A 17,219-nucleotide genomic window follows, 5' to 3' on the forward strand; every position below is an offset into this window, starting at 1 on the left:
AGTCTATGTTGACGGCGAAGAAAATAAATATAGAGTTCGATCGATGCTTTGTTGTACCAGCGATTAACGTATTAAGATGTTTCAAATGTGGAGAGTTTGGACACAAGAGCATGGATTGCCCAAACCGTGATACATGCTCAAGGTGTAGTCTGAATCATAAGACATCGGAGTGTACGTCAACTGTGTTGAAATGTATTAATTGTTTAAAAACTAATAAAGAGCGTAAAATTAACTTGGACGTCGGCCATGCCGCATTTAGCTCCGAATGTTTAATTTATAAAAGGCTCTTTGAACAAAAGAAAAGCAGTTTGCGTTTCAATAAATAGCAACAAGTTTCCGAGAAGAATGTAAATAAAATAGATTTTTTGTATTTTAATATTGCGGGGTTGTCAACAAACTACGTTGCACTACGCCAGATTGTTGAAGAACAACGTCCACTTTTAGTGTTTTTAGCAGAAACTCACATTGTTGAAAACGAAGCATTTGATCAATATAGCATTCCGGGATACACCGTCGCTGCTTGTTTATCACATTCTAGACATACTGGTGGTGTTGCTATTTATGTCAGAGAATCAGTTCAATTCAAGCTTTGTCTCAACGAAGTGAATGAGGGCAACTGGTTCTTGGGCATTACAGTTGTGCGTGGCATGAAGATGGGTAACTACGGTGTTTTATACCATTCACCCAGTTCTAGCGACCAACGTTTCGTTGAAATCTTGGAAAATTGGCTGGAGACATTTCTTGATTCAAGTAAATTAAATATATTGGCTGGGGACTTTAATATAAATTGGCTTGATAACTCAAACTGTCATCATTTGAAGCATCTTGCGGAATTTTTCAATTTAAGGCAAACGGTATATGAATATACGCGCATTTCCCAACATAGTAGAACTTTGATTGATCATGTTTATTCCAATTTTGATACTATTTGTTCAGTCGCGGATACTAATTTAAAAATAACCGATCATGAAACATTAGTTATTAATATTGTAAATAATTTCAATAATAACGATGATTTTGTAAAATTGAAATGCTGGAGAAAATATTCGAAACAGGCTATTTCGAATCTCATGGAGAGAAGCTTGGATTTTCCGTTCGCAGCCGGTAATTTAGATGAATCTGCAGCTGTTCTTACAAATACTCTGAAGACGTGTACGAATCAATTAGTTGAAGAAAAATTTGTTTCGTTGAAAAACTCGAACAGCTGGTACAATTTAGATCTCTTGCGCCTTAAACGTAAGAGGGACAAATGGTACAAAAAGTTTAGTAGATCTAATAGTCAAAATCATTGGTATAAGTACACGAACGCACGCAATAAATATTCACAAGAGATTAAGAAAACTAGATGTGAACACATTCAGAGGAAGATTATTCAGCATCAAAACAACAGCAAAGAGTTGTGGAAAATATTAAAGACTTTATTGAAACCTAGCAATTGTAAACCGAGGTCCATAACTTTTAATGGCACATTGGAAGAGTCAGAATTGACAATTGCATCCAAATTTAATAATTATTTTGTCGATAGCGTTTCGTTAATTAATCAATCAATTGAATTGATGGATGAGCCAGATGAAATAAAACAGCCAATAAATAGCAATTGTAGATTTGAAGGTTTTCAACCAATTACATTAGACGAACTTAGAAAAATTTGCTTTTCGCTAGGAAAAACGGCTGGAGTAGATAATGTAAATGCTAGAGTAATTCAAGATTGCTTTCACGTCATTAATCACACTTTGTTGGACATTATTAATGAATCTCTGCAAACTGGACATGTACCTCAAGTGTGGAAAGAATCGTTGGTTGTTCCGATTCAAAAGGTTGCTGGAACGATCCAAGCCGAAGAGTTTCGTCCCATCAATATGTTGCACACCTTAGAGAAAATATTAGAACTTGTTGTTAAATACCAGATGCTGGAATATTTAAATAGTAATTCCTTGCTGATTCCGGAACAATCGGGCTATCGAGAAGGTCATTCTTGTGAAACCGCATTGAACTTGGTGTTAGCAAAATGGAAAGACTATTTAGATCGTAAAGACACAATAGTTGCTGTTTTCTTGGATCTGAAACGCGCTTTTGAGACAATTTCCAGGCCTTTATTGTTGAGAACAATCGAGCGCTTTGGAATTACGAGTACTGCATTCAAATGGTTTGAAAGCTATTTGTCTAGCAGAACTCAAAGGACGGCTTTTAATGATTCTGTATCTAGTCCAACGTGTAATAATCTTGGTGTGCCCCAAGGAAGTGTATTAGGGCCCCTTTTATTTATTATGTATATAAATGACATGCGACGGGTTTTACGTTTTTGTGATATTAACCTTTTTGCAGACGATACCGTGTTGTTCATTGCAGCTAAAGATTTGCATGAAGCCGTTTTACATTTGAATGAAGATTTGCGTTCTCTAGGTAGATGGTTGAAGTATAAGCAATTGAAATTGAATATAACTAAGACTAAATTCATGGTAATTTCGCGCAATCGGTTAAATGAGAATGTCTCCGTTAAAATTGATAATGAGGCAATTGAACGCGTCCGGGAGATTAAATATCTAGGCGTGATTATTGATGACAAACTAAAGTTCAATGCTCACATTGACAATGTCATCAAGAAAATAGCCAAAAAGTATGGAATTTTATGCCGATTGAAAAACGATTTAACTGTTTGGAGTAAAATACAGCTATACAAATCAATTATCTCTCCTCACCTAGACTTTTGCCCTTCCATTTTATTTTTGGCCACTGAAACACAAATAATGAGACTTCAGCGCTTGCAGAACAAAATTATGCGTTTAATTTTAAGATGTGACAGATTTACTTCCTCGGTTTTAATGCTAGACGTTTTGCAATGGTTGTCAGTGAAGCAGCGAATTGTTTATCTGACTATGGTGTTCATTTATAAAGTAGTCAACGGTTTGCTGCCTCAGTATTTGTGTAATCGAATTGAAAGAGGAAGAGACTATCATAGATATAATACTAGAAACGCGGATGAAGTAAGAACACCAAATTTCTTGTCAGGTGCTTCACAAAATTCGTTATTTTATAAAGGAATAAATGTTTTCAATTCGATGCCAAGACACATTAAACGTGCGTCAACGCTTGCAGAGTTTAAGAGGCTATGTATTTCACACGTAAAATCAGTTTTTTAAAAATATTTATTGACTTAGATTTTAACTGACGACGTATTGAACAGACTATTTCATTTTAGGATTATTTATTTATTTATTTTATTGAATAGAAGATTGTAACTGACGAAGTTTTTTTTTACGAATGATCTCATTGTAATTGAAATTGTATTCATATTTTTTTTCTTAATTTATTTATTTCTTTATTCTTGTAATGCCACAGTAACTACTATGTTCGCCACGATGGTGATGATGGATTTTTTTCTTTCATATTATAATTTTAAAAAAATATAAGAGTAGTCTACAAAAGTTTGAGCCTCGCGCGCGACATACGGATATAAATGACTTTGACCTCTTATATCTGTATATAAAACCAGTTCGTTTTTTTTGCATAACTGGTTCATATTGTTATAATAATAATTATCTCATAGATATCACGTCTTGCTCAATCCTTTGTGGGGGTATGCGGCGGGACCATCATCATCATCATCATCATCATCATCATAATTTTTTTTTTATCAATTATAATTATCTCATAGTGACAAGCAAAAATTATAAATTATAGCACATTATAAAAACAAAAAATATATCAAGAACAAAAAACATTTCAAAATCACAAATTTGTAAAGGCATCTGGGACAACTATATTTTTTCCCTGAATAATTACGTTTCACTTCATTATTCAAAAAAAGGGGGGAGGTGTACCATCCGTACTCTACCCTAACCATGCACAACATCATGTAAATAAATATTATGCAACAAGCAAAACAAAACAGACAACTCCGATCGTATTGAGACACACGGCGGGCACCGATCGCAAGCATCAGCGCCATGCATACACTTCACAAGTGCACGCATTTTGCTGAGCTGGCTCTCCGACCGCTCGGTGGCATATGTGACTCGGTGTAAGGACTCGAATTACAATTCCAGAACCCAATGTATCGAACAATGAATCTTTCTGTCCCAGTAGTCTATCTCTTTTTAGCTTTAAGAATGCATTTAGAATAAGGAAAATATCGATATGCATCACCGATATTTTCCACCAAAATTTAACTATAAAAGCTAACCTTTCAAACAATAAAGCAAGCCATTTCGACTTCAGACTTTGTGCGTTTAATGCGACCCCAATCGGGCTATCGCTAACAAAAGAACTTAGTCCCGCAAGCAACCCCGAGATCAGTTGATCTACCACGGGCTATTGCTTAAAGTCCAAAGGCTAAAGTATACTTCAATAAACCGTCCGCGCCAACAGTGCTGTTATAGTTGCATTCTATAATGATAAGCAGATTTTTTACAGTTCACCGAGTTTACATCTCTAAATTACCCAATATGTGCAAAGTTAAAGTAATTATCCGCTTAGTCTAGATCAACTTTCCCTCACCAACTAAGTTTTTTGATTCCTGCTACAGGTCGCAGGCGGCCCCAAAGCCGAAAATAGGATGTGTTTGAAATCAGACTTTTGGCTCCATCTACTTCAAATCTTATTCAATTTTATTTTCACTTGTTTCACATGTCTAATTTTACCAATTCGTCAAATAATTTCTTTTAAGTCTACCAAAAATATGCAAAAAGGCTTTGGATTCATCAGACTGGCGAAATATAGATCCTCAACTCTATATAAAAACATTGTTTTTTTTTTAATATTGTGATTTTCTAGAAATCTTTGAATTAGTCCACGGATGCCATGTGAAACAATGAGCTGAGAGCAAAAAAGTAACTGCGAAACAAAATCACCACCATGGGCGTAGCGATGGGTGTGAGGGGGGGGGGGTTCTAATCCCTCCCCCAGGATTAAATCTGTTCAACAATAAGGTTTTGCACGGGCGAGCATAACCTCACTTCTTTGACGTCCATCAGTGGTTTGTTTACATGGACTTGGAACATGGGTTAATATGTTGAAACTGAATATTGCTTAAGGCCTTAACGGCAAGTCAGAAAAGCACAAAAACTGCCATTCCGAGAAGTTTGGTGGGCGACATTGCTGGATAATACGCTTTTGAAACGTTTAATCCAACTTATGCATATCGCGTTCGCCTAACAAATAGTAAACAAAACACGATTGGATGTCAAATGGGTGAATTGCGTTCATTCCGGTTCATTCGTGACGTCACCTTGCAAAACCTTATTTCAAGCTTGAAATTTCACAGTTTAGAGCAGGGTCAACGTCACCTTCAATTCGTCAAAGATTCATTTTCACTTTTTTATCAAATATTTATTAGAAGGCCAGTAACTTTTAACACAAATAAATTGAATTTGACTATCATTTCCTATCAATATAACGCAAACAATATTTGAACCTAGTCGACATCGATAAATCGTACTTGGCTTTCAGTAGTCGTCACTTGAAACAGTCACCAACTTCAGCTGATGCTGGCTTGAAACGTGCTGTTTAACAAATGAAACCAGTCTTTTCATGCATGATGCGAAGGCAAAAAAAGTCAGCTGGGCCCTGGTTTGGGGCACAAGAAAATTTGCACGACTGGGTTGTACGACCCTCATAGTCGTCGTCAGCAGTTTAAAACCGGGGTGGTTCATGCTGTTTTAAGCTTCATTCAATTCGATCTTGAGTTACTCGTCGCCCATTTCCCAGGCGTTTCTGAAGGAAACAATTTTATGGAGGGCGTAAAAGGGGGGCTCCCATACAAATGAAACACAAATTTCCTCAAAACTCGAGAACTAATCAAGTAAATGGTTCCAAATTTGGCATGTGGGGATTTTAGAAGGCAGGATTTTTTTCTATGGTGTACTGAGGGCCATTCCTCTTCTAAGAGGGATGGCTCCCATATTAATAATATACAAATTTCCTCATAACTCTAGAACTAATCAAGCAGAAGGAACCAAATTGGAAGGCAAGAATTTTTTTTATGGTGTAACCTTCTAAGAGGGGGGCTTGCATACATATTTCCTCTTAACCCTATAATTAATCAAGCAAATGGAACCAAATTAGGCATGTGTTTTTGGAGGCATGAATTTATTTTATGATGCTTTGGACCCCTCACCCCTGTGGTAGGAGGATAAGGACTCTCATACAAATAAAACAGAAATTTTTGCGTATGTGCCATATTTTCTTCTATGTAACAAGCGGTAAGCTGTGAAAGTAAACTAGTAAAACCTTCTCGGAGCATAAGACAGTGAGTCGATACCGCTAACTTACGTGCCTGTTGCCAGTCATGTCAAAAGAGAAGGACATTCGAATGGCACGTCATATTTGCGATGAATGTGCTTTGCTTTCAATGTTATTTGTAACCAATGTTGCAAATTTTCATCACGATGAAGGCTCGTCACCTGCTAATCAGCGATTTAAATCTTATCAACTGGCAACTCTATCGTATCCTGATTGAACGCGATGAATCGCCGACGCAAAAACTGGTGAGCAAAATACGAATTGATTACGCTCGAAAATACTCGCTCGATATCTCTGTCTCACACTCATCGCTAATCATCGTTAATCGCTGTCATCCAACCGAGAATGTATTTTGCGATGAAACGTAAACAAACATATTTTTTGGCAAATTACAAAAGAAATATTGCTCGTTCAAATACAAACCGTTATTCCTATCACATATAATAATTATGAACTTGTTAAACGTCAACATATACTTGCAACGCTATACACAACCAGTAACTTCAAGCGGCACACGGACAAACAAAATGGTTTCAAGATTTAGTTTCAATGAAATGCAAACCTGGTGCAATATTATTATTATTAATTGGTGCCTCGAAGGTTCGAAGCTATGAAAAATAATACATCTTCTTCTTGTGTGACTAACGATGAAGGCTGATAATAAAAATATCGTCGGTTACTGTTCAAAATTTGATCCTTTGAGCTTGTCATTGTCACGAAAAAAATATTTATGCTGAACTCTTCGTGAATGTTGAAAAATTATGAATAGCATGTTAAAATAATTTTATGAGATTAAAAGTCTTCTGGGTGTAGAAGAACGTTGATGTTTTGAAGTGCATTTATGTATTATGTCGCAAAAATGTATATTCCAAGTATCTCAGGTGCTAATAGTCGAACTGAAAAACCAACATAAATGTTAGGTACATGTTTTTTTGACGGTATAATTCAATATCCCATAGCGCTTTTGCCTGTTTTCCAAAATTGATAAATTATAGCTACTCATCGCGATGAGTAAAATGCGATATATTCGTTTTTGATTGGCATCACTAGCGATCAAATCATTGTATGAAAAATAGTGAGTAGTAATTCGCTTTTCTCTCACTGTCATTAAATAATTCTCAGCTAGAAAAGCATTGTCATAGAATTTGACGTTATGGAATCACCTTTGAGTGTGTTTCGAACCGAATCAGTACTTTTATCGATGAATAGCAACATTGTTGTAACCAATGGCCCTTTTAAAGGCCACAAGTAAGTTAAAGTAACATGTCAAGCTACACATAATCATATTTAATACAATAATCTGTGGGTTGGTCATTCATTACTATTTCAACCTTTATAGTCCTACGTCACCCTTTCGTAGACCCTTTAGGGCTGTATACCATGTAGTTTTTTATTTAAAAAATAAAAAAATGTCGGTTTAGACCTGGTCGAGCCATATCGCACGTTGAGTTCCTTTGTTCTAGGTGCCAGCGGGGTTGAATAGAACCGTTTTCCTTACGACGTGTCCGGTTCACCGTAGTTTACCGACTCTCGCCAAATCCGTTAGTAATCTCCCCAAGTTTTCACTTTCAGCTTGTACTCCATCAAATATCGTCCACAAGGGCGCGTATGTCCTCAGTGCGCATTGTTAAATCCCTGACAAACTATCGGCCTGGTAGGAGGTTTGTATCATTGTCAGCTTTGTACGGCGGTTTATACTCTTGAGCGTACTATTTTGCGAAGGGCGAAGCAGGCTCGATGTCCTGCTTGAATACGTCGTTGGATTGCCACATTAGTGCCGCTGTTAGCGGCCACCAGTGATCCCACATACACGAAATCGTTTACCACTTCTGGTTCGTACCTTTCAACAATTACCGTCCGCGAAAAGCGCACGTTGGTCTCGTATGAGCCTCTACCATGCATGTATTTCGTCTTCGACGCATTTATTTTAAGCTCAATCCTCCTAGTCTCCGCTTTCAGCCTAGCGCAAATGGCCTCCGCAGCGGCAAAGATTCTGGCTTTAATATCAAAGCGCGTAGTCTGCGTAGCCAAGAAGTTTGCTACCTTTACTGAAAATCAAACTTCATGTTTTGATATCTGCTCGTCGAATCACCCCCTCAGGCGTGATTTTCAAAAGTATGTATGTTATTTCGTTTTTAGTTTAGTATAAAACGATACAAATGTAAAAACTTTACGGTATAAAACCCTACAAGTACAAGCTACTGCGCAGCATGCATAACAGAGGGTGCTATTATGCAAGCAAAATGTGTAGGACGTTGGTTTTTAAAGGATTTCCTTGTATGTGTCATGTCAGTTCGTCAGTGATAAAACCATTAAGCAACTTGTTGCTTCTGGTCAATACACGTATCCAGATAAAGTAAATTTGAGGCTTAGATCAAAACTGTCCCAGTCGAGATTTGAAAGTGCGACAACTGGCTTGTTAGACCAAAGTTGTACGTAGAGGTCAAATGGGAGGATAAAGTTGAAAACTATACAAAAAGTCTTCTTATTCGAAATAACCACAATATTGACCATGTACTAGTTTATTTAATACTGCTGTGTAGATACATTGAAAGATTAAATAAATTTGATGAATCTTTTCACTATTCTTTCAATAATTGTCATTTTGGGAGAACCAACAGCAAGTACCTAAGATTTAAGAATGGAGAATTGAAAACTTTAGAAGTTCTGTATTTTTATATTCAGGCGCGCGTTACTTTTCCTTTGGCAGTCACGTTAGTACACAGTTAGTAAAATGATACTCCTTTAATTATCTGTATAGGTATTACAAGTCTTAAACAATTGTTTGAGCTAACATGCGTGCAAAGTTGCTAAATCCAATTACAGTGATACAAATCCGTATTCGTACGGCACCTTGCAGATTACGTTGTTCTACATTCGAAAGTTTAACAGAAGTTTTAGGGACATGTTCTTCAAGTAAAATCATAGTGTCAGATGTTAATTTTAAGGTATGATATCTGGTTTTGGAAAAATGGTTTTTATTTATCTGAAAACAAATATCATAAATTAGCGTATGAAAAAATCCACTAAAATCCATATTCGTACGGGCTTCGAATTAACAGTTTTGATTTTGCAGATGTGGCTTAATTTCAAAGAATTGGCATTTAGTATGGTATCCCTTGGTCATTGCAACTATCTTTAGTCGTTTTGGAATGCTGTCTACCAGTTTTTTCGTGTATTCGGTGGGAATTTGGTCCCATTCGTCCATTAAGTGCTTTCTAAGATCGTTTTTATTAGAAATTTGATGGTTTCTAACTTTTTTGTAGAAATATTCCAAAAGGTTTTCAATAGGATTGATGTCTGGAGATGTTGTGGTAGAGTATCAATTAGTTTTGAGCAGTTGTAAAGTAACCATGTGGGTTCCTTAAGTGGTTTGTGCTATGGGTCATTGTCTCGGTAAAACTTGAGCCTCTTACTAAATTCCATTTTGTCGGCACTTTGCTCCAATTTTTGCTTTAAAATGTCTAAATACAAATAGACATTTGATCCATTATGCCATCGATGCAGACTAAATTTCCAAAACCTTTAGCCGTAATCCACCCGCTTACCACCACTCCATCCCAGCCGTGTTTAACCATAGCTTTCAGATTTTTGACGTAAGACTACGAAAAAACTGGTAGACAGCATTCCAAAACTACTAAAGGCAGTTGCAATGACCAATGGATACCATACTAAATGCTAATCTTTGAAATTAAGCCACATCTGCGAAATCAAAACTGTTAATTCGAAGCCCGTACGAATATGGATTTGAGTGGATTTTTTCATACGCTTATTTATAAAATTTTTTTCAGATAAATAAGGACCATTTTTCCAAAATCAGATATCATACCTTAAAATTAACATCTGACACTATGATTTTACTTGAATAACATGTCCCTAAAACTTCTGTTAAACTTTCGAATGTAGAAAAACGTAATCTGCAACGTGCCGTACGAATACGGATTTGTATCACTGTATTCTTGTAGTACATTAAAATACATACCAGTAAATTCATTCACTATACAATGCCACACTTGACACACTTCGTAATGAAATTTGTTTGATTCCGTAATAATCACGTTTGGAAACTGACTAAACTGATCACCATAATACAAATTCAATTTTATACGACTATCCAGCGTCAAGTTTGATTATTTACTTCCGAGAACGTTTATATAGATTAATACTGTCAAACATTAGTCGCTAGGTATATAGGGCGGAATATACAAAACAAACCGAAAACCGAGACAATGCATTCATAGGTTTATACTCAACGCTCCCGCCCGCGCAATTATGCCACACGAATTCATGGACGTTCGTCAATATGTGGAATTGGTGAATAAATGGATGCAGCACCTCGTATTCGAACGTTTGTCGATCAGAGCGGTATGTTTTGTTCACTCGTGAATTAATTGCGAAGATTTCAATGTATACAGTAAATAGTAATAATGGATTCAATACATTTTTGTGACGTTACCTTTTTAGGTGGCGTCACAGATAGTACCATAGACATGTAGAGATGTCCATTAATCGTTCGATTGATTCAACTAATCGAAATTCAAAAATAATATTTGAATAATTTTAATCGCACACTCTGGCACACACCAGTAGCTGAATTAATCGGATAGTTCAAAGGAATTAATATGAATAATTCAACTATAAATATATATATCCGCTAATCGTTCAATCAAGAATCAACTCGACTAATCGAATAAAAAAAGAAATATTATTGGAAACATTCGAATATTTTCAAAGCGAATGCAACTAGCACGAATAGTTGAATTAATCCTAAGTGATGACTATGCTCACCGATTGGTCGGTAAACGAATAATTGAAAGTTTTGAACATCACTATTAACAGGTCGTAGGATGTAGCTCGATAAACTGCGTGCAAATTTAGAATCGTGTAGGATATAACAAGTATAGTAAACACTTCATTATGTAAATTGTTCATTTTTACAAACTATTCTCAGTTAATAACAGCTTAATAAGATTTCTAATGCAGGACTACGTTTTTGTATACTATATTGGATAACACTTTGTGAAAAAATGGAACTAAATAGCTTGAATTGAATTTCAAATTTGAGATTTCTAACATTAGCAATTCCGCGCCAAATCGTCCAAAAAAGCTGAAATCTGAAATGTACCTCTCTGATTTGGATGAAACTTTATCAACGTCTTTGATAGGAGGAAATATGCACCTTCTCACAGTCACCTCACCTCACCTCACTTCTCTCACGCGCCCTATTCTCACAGTCACTCTCACCTCACTTTATATGCCCCATTTGATTTGTACATTCACCCAGCTGAGCAGAGTCACCTAGGTGACTCTCAGAAACATTAGTAGAACTAAAAATATTTGTTTTTCGTTGCAAAAAAAGACTGCAGACTGCAGAGTTGTACAAGATTGCTTTCATGTCATTGGACACGACTTGCTGAGCCTTATAAATGACAACACCCCAACAGCCATATATACGTTTGCCATACGGACGGTTACCATACGTACGATTGCCATACAGACGAATGCCATAATATATGTTTGCCATAATAGACGGGAGCCATACAGACGAATGCCATAATGTTTGTTTGCCATAATGGACGGGAGCCATAATGTACGTTTGCCATAATTCATATTTTTGCTATAGAGGCCCAGAACTACACTTCGACCAGTTCAAAGCTTAAAGGACCAGCGCGACCAAGTCGCAAGAGGACTAAATGATTCAGTTTAAAAATAAGCGTTACCGCTTTTCATTTTATAAAGAGTATCTCGATGCGAGGACTAGGGAAAACTAACTAGAGGACGGTAAACCTAGGAAAACGAATAGATCTAGACAGATGTGATTTTTGCGGGGTGCTGTCCCCCCGCAGTGGCCGGCGCTTCCGACGGCGGGTCACCGGCGAACACACGCCGTTGCCTGCGGCCGGCTCGCCCTGAATCATCTAGGAAACGTTGAATATATGGATTATGGCAAACAAACATTATGGCTTCCGTCCATTATGGCAAACATACATTATGGCATTCGTCTATATGGCATTCGTACGTAGGGCAACCGTCCGTATGGTTATCGTATTTATGGCTCTCGTCTGGTCACCCTTATAAATGAATCATTGCAAACTGGGCACGTGCCACATGTTTCGCCCACACAAGCCGAAGAGTTTCGCCCTATCAATATGTTGCACACTTTAGAGAAAGTTTTAGAGTTTGTTGTGAAAGGCCTGCTGTTAAACTAGGGTATGTTGCTGCTTCGTCGTAATTGCCTATTCCCGTCCTATCCAACACAAAATATTAAAAATATCAGCGATTTTTATGACACACAATGCAAAACTAGTTATTCCCTAATATTTTAGTTTGTTGTCTATGATAGACAATGTGATCAATCAACCTGCAGAAATTTTGCAGAATAACATTTGTCATGCCGTCCTACACAAATACCTGCGCGTTAGCTTCGTGAACATTGTTGTGATTTTTAGTTCGGTCGATGAAAAATTTTGATGGACGGATTTTAAAACGGTACGACGAATTTAAGAAATAAAGTCAGTTGCGTAATTTCAATAATATGCTTTAATAATCGCTTTTCAGTCATTTAAAAGTTCACGGATCGGAAGGTAAGTGTGTTTTAGTCAAATCAGCACAAGAACTTTTGAAGTATTCATTAAATCCATCCAACAAATGATGAAAATTAGAATGGCTTTACTTACTACGGCGGGAATTAGAAATAAACCCTATATTAATAATAACGATTTGCTAATACCAGAGCAATCAGGATATCGGGAAGATCATTCTTGTGAAACTGCATTGAATTTGGTGTTAACAAAATGCAAAGAGAATATTGAGCGTAAAGATACTATTGTTGCGGTGTTTTTGGATTTGAAACGTGCTTTTGAAACGATTTCTAGGCCCTTATTGTTGCAAACAGTAAAGCACTTCGGAATAACGAGTAGGGGGATTAGGGGCATAATGAGCACACGGGGCAAAATGGGCACCCCTCTTTTCTACGAAAGTACGCATTTTGTAACATCATATGGCATACGGAACACTGCTGTAGGTACTACAGTATCTATTTATCAAAAAATGAGTGATCTCTACTTTTAAAACACGGAGTTATATTAAAAAACTCAACTTGGTTCTCAGATGCTGAAAAAATTATAATTTTGGTGCACTACCAAATAAGGTTTTACGATTATTTAAATATCTTAAACTATAAAGTGCACACTGCAACATGATGTATACATTGTATCTCAAATTTCACCATCATTGAAGTTTTGATTTTATACTATAAATAGTGTAAAAACCTATTTTTACTTTAACTACTTGACTGGGGGCGAAATGGGCACCCTTAGGTGAGGTGAAACGAGCACTATGTCACATTAACTAACCTGTCAGTTTCTTTGTTTATCGCGTCAATGCTTGTTTACAGTGATGGTATGAATATGCCAAGAGAATGCGGAAGACATATTTGGTCAAAAAAGGCCTTGCAAGCGGCCTTGACCACTCTAAGGCGAGACGGAATACTCACAAAACAAGTCGTCAAGTACCACAGCATTCTGCGGCAGACGTTAGCTCGATATGTGAGGCCAAACGAAAGGGCAATCTCTGGGCAGGAGGTGGACCAAATTGATTGCTTCAAAACTGTTTCCGCTCCCGCTACTGAACAAGAGCTGGTGGTCCATATTTTGTATATGGGGGTTCAATGCTACGGTATTACTACCCGTGAAATCAGAACCCTCGTATACCAGCTGGTAGAGGGAAACGGAAAAGCATATGTCTTCAACACTAAAACACAGCTAGCTTAAGCGTCATCCGAAACTTTTCTTGTGTGCTCCAGAGGCAACCTCCGCGGATTAATTGCCTTTAAGCGGCTTGCGGTCAATAGTTTTATCGGCGTTTTGACACGTTTTATGTTTGTGTATGTATGGGTGTGTATGTGTATGTGTATATGTGTATGTATGTGTTTATGTATGTGTATATGCATGTATGTGAGTGTGTGTGTATGTGTGTGTGATTGTTGTTCTTATATATACCCTTCAAGCATGTGTTTATAAGGGTGCTCATTATGCCCCAGGGGGTGCTCATTGTGCCCCACACACTGACCGATTTTTAGTTTTTGAAACATAAGTTTAAATTGCAATTTTCGTCATCATATCAATTATTTTTCAATCTGTTAACAGTATGCCTTTAATTATCGATAGTGAATGTATGTTTTGCAATGACGACACTTTAAAAATTCTGTCATTTTGGGTGCTTAAATCAGTCAACAAGTTAGGGTGCTCATTATGCCCCTAATCCCCCTACTGCATATAAATCGTTTGAGAGCTACTTAGGAGACAGAACTCAAAAGACAATTTTTAATAATTTTATCTCAGATTCCGTGACGAACACTCTAGGTGTACCCTAGAGGAGTGTATTAGGGCCTCTATTATTCATTATTCATTACTACCGCCCAGTTAGCTTCGAGGTACGATGCTGGTCCAACAAGCCAGTCGTCGTATGTTCGAAACTCGGCTAGGCGATGCTTGCTAGATAGAGTCAGTAGGATCGTCACACTGGCCCCGTAATTTTCCTGTACTCTCACAGCCGGCTGCGAAGTCTGTCGATAAAGAAGGGTAATGTCTAATGACGGTTTAAGCCCACGACTTTGCTTTATTATTCATTATGTACATTAATGGCATGAGACGAGTCTTACGTTTTTGTGACATCAATCTTTTCGCTGATGATACTGTGTTGTTCATAGCAGCTAAAAATCTCGATTATGTCTCGATTTAATTCTCTACTTGAATGTAGATTTGCGCTCACTGAGTGGATGGTTGAACTTGAAATTCAAACAACTGAAGTTGAATACTAGTAAAACCAAATAGGGTAACCAACCTATTTTGGACCCCATCAGCAACTGTACATAATTTGGACACTTACAGCAAAATCAAATGGAAGTGTCCAAATTATGCACAGCTGTTGATGGGGTCCAAAATAGGTTGGTTACCCTACATGGTAATATTGCGCAACCGTTTGAATGATCACGTTGATGTAAAGATTGACGGTGAAAGCATTGAACGGGTACACGAGATTAAATATCTTGGTGTTATTATTGATGACAAACTCAAATTCAATACCCATATTGACAATGTCATCAAAAAGATTGCCAAGAAGTACGGGATTCTCTATCGTTTGAAAAAAGAGCTTAATACTTTTAGTAAGATTCATCTCTATAAATCAATCATCTCTCCCCACTTAGATTTTTGCACTTCCATATTATTTTTATCGAAGAATCACAAATATCGAGGTTACAGCGTTTACAAAATAAAATCATGGGTTTAACTTTGCGATGCAATAGATTCACTTCCTCAACGCTGATGCTGGATGTTTTGCAATGGTTGTCGGTGAAGCAACGAATTGTTTTCTTGACAATGCACAGTGGTCCAGAAACGAAAGTTAAGTGGAAAGTTACTTTTGCGGTTAAGCGATTCATAATAGCTTCCTATCAATGTTCAGCAAAGTTGTTCAATTCTAAAATACAATTAATGTGAAATTAACGGCTAAGTTTCAGTTTGGCTTGTAAACACAAAACACGTAATAACTTTTTATAGAAAAGAGATAGAAGAATAATTTATTCGACAAAGTTGTAGCTAAAGAATATATAAGTTACTTTGCCAAAGACACAGTAGCCGTATTTTTCATAGTTGTTGACTCACAGGGTGTTTCATATAAAGACCTACCCAAAATCACTTTTTCGCTAATTACTTCAAATTTATTGGTTTTATTGCATCATAATGCTTTGCAAAGTTGTTTCTTTTATCAAAAGACATATTTTTGTAAAACATTGTATGTTTTTCCAGGGTCTTTTTCAGAACAGAATATCTCAAAAAGGGGCAAAGGAAAAAATCAAACTTGGTCGTTATTAAAGCTTGAAGTTTTATCTCAAACACATGTGAAAATAAAAAACTGGTTTTTTCTCTAACTCGAGTAATTTCAGTTTAATTATTCCATGTTTGACCACTTTCTACTTTGCAGCATTTTCTAATATCTTGTTGAAAACGAGTAGAGCCAACATGTTATAGTCAAACAGAAATTTGACGTACCATTACACAATTTATTCTAATTGTCATGTTAATCTTCGGATTTCGAATATATCGTCAGTTTTCGATCTGCTCCAGCTGTTTTGGATAAATATCTATCTTTCAATTTCCATTACTTTGCAAATATCGTTAATCTACTATCCATAATGTCTTCTAGAAACAATTTTAAAAACAAAAAAAAATTGTTAGTTTTTTGGTACTTTGGCCAACCACATAAGTAGGTAGTATTGTAAACAATTTACAAGTTCAGTTATTTATGTCATTTTTCAATCATAAGTAAGTATGTAAGTAAGTTGATAAGAGGAAAAGGGAAAATAAAGCTTCTAGAACCTTTCCGAAAACATCAATCTACTTATATTAGAATATCGTTGATTTGAAAACACAAAGAGTAGTAATTTATTTGGGAGAATCAAAAAATGTTTTGTTTTCGAATTATTTTATTGTTGTTAGCAATTTTCCAAATTGGGACCTAATTTATTTGAGAGAATCAAAAAATGTATTGTTTTCGAATTATTTTATTGTTGTTAGCAATTCACTATATTGGCAATCCGGTTCAACTTCTTGGGGGGTGAGGTTCCCTGAATTTACGAATACATTGTTTTCGCGTTTCTTGTACCTTTTCGCTATGGGTAGTACTTCAGCCTTAATAAGATCTGAGCCGAAAAGCGTTCCAATATTTCACAGTTTAGCCAATTAATGGAACGGTTTTCCATTCGCTAACAATTTCTGAGCGGTATTCCCGTCCTCCAGGCAGTGGTTCGCTAATTTGAATTCCTCAAATAAATTAGTACTGTTTGTGTTTAGAAATCAACGATATTCTGATATAAGAAGGTTGAAGTTTTCGAAAAGGTTTGCCTCTTTTGACATACCTACTTGGGATTAAAAAATGACATAAGCAACTCAAATAATAATTTACAATATTACGTATGG

The 17,219-nt window shown here is 36.5% G+C and overlaps 1 protein-coding gene across 1 annotated transcript in view; it reads right to left on the reverse strand.

The window, feature by feature from the left end:
* The window catches only part of LOC128744299 (neurogenic locus notch homolog protein 3), a 380,284-nt gene extending 370,012 nt beyond the window's left edge, over window positions 1-10,272 (reverse strand). Inside the window, exon 1 of the mRNA XM_053841172.1 lies at window positions 10,223-10,272. The gene's annotated coding sequence lies outside the window, so the exon portion shown is untranslated. The remainder of the gene's footprint in view (window positions 1-10,222) is intronic.
* Between the last annotated feature and the right edge of the window lie 6,947 nt (window positions 10,273-17,219).

Source organism: Sabethes cyaneus, chromosome 3 (assembly GCF_943734655.1).
Source record: "Sabethes cyaneus chromosome 3, idSabCyanKW18_F2, whole genome shotgun sequence".
In the NCBI taxonomy this organism is placed as follows: domain Eukaryota; kingdom Metazoa; phylum Arthropoda; class Insecta; order Diptera; family Culicidae; genus Sabethes; species Sabethes cyaneus.